This window comes from Mycteria americana, chromosome 2 (assembly GCF_035582795.1).
Source record: "Mycteria americana isolate JAX WOST 10 ecotype Jacksonville Zoo and Gardens chromosome 2, USCA_MyAme_1.0, whole genome shotgun sequence".
Lineage (NCBI taxonomy): Eukaryota > Metazoa > Chordata > Aves > Ciconiiformes > Ciconiidae > Mycteria > Mycteria americana.
In genome coordinates, this window is record NC_134366.1 from 26,990,962 (window position 1) to 26,996,961 (window position 6,000).

Consider the following 6,000-nt stretch of genomic DNA (forward strand, 5'->3'; position numbering starts at 1 on the left):
TTGAAATTAGAGATCACTGTTCATATCCACTGTGATTTGTAGATCAGACTGCCAGCAGTTCTCAAGTTTCCAGTTATAAGAGCTTCCAGAGTTATTTTGATTCCTGCTATTTCCTCTAATTTCTTTATATTTGTCAAATCATTACCTGTACAACATTATTCTGCCATTTCAACCTTTACTCTGTCTTTTGACACCTATATTCCATGATTATTACCTCACTGTATTTCTGTTACCTTAGTAATTCCTCCTATCACATTGTGCACCAACAATTGAAATAATCCAGCCAGCTCCTTGAGCTCTTCTCACTAGTGAAAAAAACATTTGCACGATCTTTTACAAAACTTGTTTCTCATTCCCTTTTTAAAAAAAAAAAATCAGCTCTTTTCTTTACTCTGTTCCCTAAGTTACTACTCACCCATTTCTTAGGTTGTTTTTCCTTGCTGTCCTACTGATACCTACTGATATTTATCTGTTCCAGCATCTGCTCTATTTTTCAGGTATGGAGGTCACACAGAGGCCTCCAGAGCTTTTTCTTTTCAAAGGCAAATAACTTCTGTGTCTACTCTGGCAATAGCATCTCAACTTTTCTTTAAAAAGACTTACTAGTCACATAGGCCTGTATTTTCCTGAGGCTGATGTGACTGTCCGGCCATCTCGCTCATCATTTCCTGTTTGCCCATCATCCTCCCTTCAGTTCTTTCTCAAAACTTCCTGCATGTTACTCTCCTTCCTTCTAGGGCTGTGCTTCCTGAGGCTTCTCTTTAAAGAAAGGAAATGAAAATGAAATGACAAATGCCAATCAGAAACACCCACAAATACATATACAGTGATCACTGCATTGTATTCGTCATGTTTTTCTGCCTGCTGCCACTGGCCCACAGGAAGATACATTCCCTGGCTTTTACTTAAATTCTCAGTTGCTGAATAGGGAAAGTTGAGTGAACTGCAAATGATCCTTTTCCCTGGGGACGAGTCTTGCAAGCACCGTAATGCTAATAGCAACCAGTCCAGAGACAGCAGGACCTGCTAGTCTCTTAGGAGCAGGAGGCAGGTCGGCATAGATCATTTCTGCGTAGTTCTTGGTTTATCAGCCAGCAGAGCTGACGTTCAGATTGGGACTCACACCAGCCTTGCTCGGTTGTGCACTCTGATGAGCTCACAGCCTGAGGGAATCTCCACGGGCCTAACCCTGTATCTACATAATCTTAGTGCTCATGTAAAGGGCAGCTGTACTCCTTTGATTATTGCAGGCCAGTTATCTGTTGAGCCACTCTGTGGGGGTTAGTTTAATTTTCTTAAATTGCTGGCTGTTTCCTGATTGTATGGCATGGTGCTGTGTTTTCCTGAGCTGTGTTGTATGGGCTGATGTGACAACCATTCCTTCCCTGCACCACCATTTAACAGATGGCTCTTAACCTGACATTCCCCAGCAGCTCGTGATCTCAGTGGGGTTTGAAGCAGTATCATCCTTCTCCCAGTTCTGGCCTCTTCTCTTGCACTGTATGATTGTGTGGTGAGCTGGTCCAAGGAACTGAAGCACTCTGTTGTATGTCAGTTTAGTCTATGGACAGATCAGATCTGGTCAGCTTTCTGTGAGGTTGCTTGAGCTCCTTACTAGCGTGGGCCAGACCATACCAATGGAAGGATTGGAAAGTGCTGTAAAACCACATACTTGTATGGACACGTGCATTTACAGGCTACCAAACTCTACACAAACAACATATTCTTTTGTGTTCTGCAATGTCAGTCAAAGTATGGGAAAGCTTTAACAGGTAATTGCGAAATGGCTATGATTGCCCCTAACTCGCCTTGTTCTTTGCTGTTATCTTTTGTAAGGTAACTGCCTGCTTAAAAGGCTTTGGCATTGTGATCCGTAACACTGCTGTTACCTGGTTAGCTGTCTCTCTAGGAAATACACAGCTCCCTTCCCACCCTCACAATTCCCCTCTGTTTATGCCTTTTGTTATAAAATTATACATCACAACCCTTATTCATATTCCTTGTGGTGGAACTCCTCAGTAGATGATATCCTTGACTTATGAAGTTAGAGCAAAGACATTTCTTGAGTACTTTTTTTTTTCTGGTTTCCTAAATAGGCATGGTTGACAACTGGCACTCTGTGTGCCCTTCCTATGCTGGCAGGCAGACGGAGATGGGCGCTGAAGCTCAGTAGCATTTCTGTGAAGATACATGCTGTTATGACTGCAGGTTGTGCAAACCTAGCTGAATTAGCTAGCTTGAGTGCTGGTAGCAGTGCAGACAGGCAGCAAGGACCTTTGAGGGGCTGGACCCAGATGTACGTTACTCAGGCTACCCCTGAGCTGTGTGGCCAGCACTGAATACCTGTGTCTGAGGCACCTGGGAAGTCAGAGAATTGGAGGAAGCTGGGCTACCAGGTGCCTCGAGGGAACTAATCTCCAGACCACTCAGAGGACCCAAGCTATTTGATATAGAATAGAATAGAATAGAATAGAATAGAATAGAATAGAATAGAATAGAATAGAATAGAATAGAACAGAACAGAACAGAACAGAATAGACTATTTTAGTTGGAAGGGACCTACAATGATCATCTAGTCCAACTGCCTCACCAATTCAGGGCTGACCAAGTTAAAGCATGTTATTAAGGGCATTGTCCAAATGCCTCTTAAACACTGACGGGCATGGGGCATCGACCACCTCTCTAGGAAGCCTGTTCCACTGTTTGACCACTCTCTCGGTAAAGAAATGCTTCCCAATGTCCAGTCTAAACCTCCCCTGGCGCAGCTTTGAACCATTCCCATGCATCCTATCACTGGATAGCAGGGAGCAGAGATCGGCACCTCTCCTTCTACGACAAGGCAACCAGCCTAATGGATGAGGGGAAGGCTGTGGATGTTGTCTATCTAGACTTCAGTAAAGCCTTTGACACCGTTTCCCACAGCATTCTCCTGGAGAAACTGGCTGCTCATGGCTTGGACGGGTGTACTCTTTGCTGGGTAAAGAACTGGCTGGATAGCCGGGCCCAAAGAGTGGTGGTGAATGGAGATAAATCCAGTTGGCGGCCGGTCACAAGCGGTGTTCCCCAGGGTTCTGTGTTGGGGCCAGTTCTGTTTAATATCTTTATCAATGATCTGGACGAAGGGATCGAGTGCACCCTCAGTAAGTTTGCAGATGACACCAAGTTGTGCGGGAGTGTTGATCTGCTTGAGGGTAGGAAGGCTCTACAGAGGGACCTGGACAGGCTGGATCGATGGGCTGGGGCCAATTGTATGAGGTTCAACAAGGCCAAGTGCAAGGTCCTGCACTTGGGCCACAACAACCCCATGCAACGCTACAGGCTTGGGGAAGAGTGGCTGGAAAGCTGCCCAGCAGAGAAGGACCTGGGGGTGTTGGTTGACAGCTGCCTGAATAAGAGCCAGCGGTGTGCCCAGCTGGCCAAGAAAGCCAATGGCATCCTGGCTCATATCAAAAATGACGTGGCCAGCAGGACTAGGGAAGTGATCGTGCCCCTGTACTCAGCACTGGTGAGGCTGCACCTCGAATGCTGTGTTGGGCCCCCCACTACAAGAGAGACATTGAGGTGCTGGAGCGTGTCCAGAGAAGGGCAACGAAGCTGGTGAAGGGTCTGGAGCACAAGTCTGATGAGGAGCGGCTGAGGGAGCTGGGGTTGTTCAGCCTGGAGAAAAGGAGGCTGAGGGGAGACCTTATCGCTCTCTACAACTGCCTGAAAGGAGGTTGTAGAGAGGTGGGGGTCGGTCTCTTCTCCCAAGTAACAAGTGATAGGATGAGAGGAAATAGCCTCAAGTTGTGCCAGGGGAGGTTTAGACTGGATATTAGGAAATTTTTCTTCACTGAAAGGGTTATCAAGCATTGGAACAGGCTGCCCAGGGAAGTGGTTGAGTCACCATCCCTGGAGGTATTTAAAAGACGTTTGGATGAAGTGCTTAGGGACATGGTGTAGTGGTGGTCTTGGTAGTGTTAGGTTTACAGTTGGACTCGATGATCTTAAAGGTCTTTTCCAACCTATACGATTCTGTGATTCTGTGATTAGAGAATATGAGTAGAGAGTGTGAGTAGAGAATGTATTAAAAAATACAGCATGACTTCAAGGGCATGCTAATACAATGGCGTTAAAAAAAAATCTTTGGTTGGCTGCAAAAATATTCTCAACACAGACATTTAGCTATGTAGGAAGTAGCTGTTATAAATCAGGAAGCCTCTTATAAGAGGCAGGACTGAGGAATCAGTCCCCCTTCAAATGTACAAGTCATCTGGGACATGCTCAATTCACATGTCTGTCAGAAAAAGTTAGTGTTTGCTAGTATTAGCTCCTTTCCCTTTCTCCTTCTCCTTGTCCCAAGCATAGTTACCCGAACCTCCTGCCATCTCCTGTGGGAAGCCATTGCCCTCTAGCTCCCAGAAAGATGTATGATACAGACGCATTGATAGCAGTGTGGTGACAGATTTCTGAAGGAATTACGCTAACACTGAAGAAAGTCCATAGAAAATATGTGATTGTATTTTATCTGAGTAAGGCAAAAAGAAATAAAAAAGAATTAAGCTACTTAAAACAAAAAAGTTTTTTAACCTGAGATTATAAAACAATGAGTTCTTTCCTTTTCAAGGTTCAGCTTTCTACAGGTAAAGCACAGAGGTACACGCACAGTGCTGTGCTTGCATTTTGCCTTCATATCTAGCTTAGCTGGCCATACATGTTTCAAGGGGGTGGATAACGGAAGCATACATTCTCTTTACATTAACATGAAGTCATTGTGTTATAACTGCTAGTGCCATTTTTGCTGAGAACTACTGACTAATCATCTCCCTCCCTGTGCTCACAGAATCACAGCATGGCTGAGGCTGGAGAGCACCTCTGGAGATCATCTAATCCAACTCCTGCTCAAAGCAGGGTGTTAGGAAAATCTCATTCCCTAACTATTATACCAATTAATATTTATAGTATAAAATTGTATTAACTTTCTTTAAAATATATATATATAGTTTACATTGTATACTGAATAACCATGCTTAAGCAAGCAAACTAAAGGACCCCAGCTCATCATAAGGAGAAGAAAGACAGCCTAGCCCCCGAGATAAGTACTTTGCTTCTCAGAATCTTAAAAGCTGTCCATGAAGGATAAAAGATACCCCTGGACAACCAAGATAACTCCAGCACCTTAGCCCCTCTAACACGTCTTTGAAACCCTCCCATTGTCTGTCATCGTAGATAAGTAACTATAGCAAGACCGACTCCAGGGCCATCTGATCAATAGAGAAGCAGGTGGATGATGACACCGTAGAAATATAGTTGCTTTGCAAAGTTTTACTATGATTAGTAAATGGTAGTGTGTGTTAAGTAGCAATTAGTCAAATTGTGTTGCACCTGAATGCTTGAAACGCTTGTAAAACTACATTCAGGGTGCCCCAATTTGAATGGGAAACCTCGTGTGCATGAATAAAAGAATTACTCTTGTAATTCTATGCTTTGCATCCTAGCCTCATCGGCCGGTATGGGCCGGCATGGGCCAGTTGCAAATTTTCATAACAAGGGTCAGCTACAGCAGGTTGCCCGGGACTGTGTTCAGTTTACAATATTTCCAAGGATGGAGACTCCACAGCCTCTCTGGGCAGCCAGGTCCAGTGTGTGAGCACCTTGACAGTAAAAAAGATTTTTTCTTATATTCATACAGAATTTATTGTGTTTCAGTTTGTCCCCATTGCCTCTTGTCCTGTCACTGGGCACCACTAAAAAGAGCCTGACTCTGTCTTCTCTGCACCCCCGTTTGAGGTATTTATAAGCATTGATAAGATCCCGCTGAGTCTTCTCTTCTTCAGGCTGAGCAGTCCCAGCTCTCTCAACTCACCATTGCATGTCAGATGATCCTTCATCATCATTGTGGGCCTTTGCTGGATTCGCTCCAGTGTGTCCATGTCTTGTACTGGGGAGCCCAGCACTGGACCCAGCACTCCAGTTGTGTCTCACCGGTGCTGAGTAGAGCGGAAGGGTCACCTCCCTCGA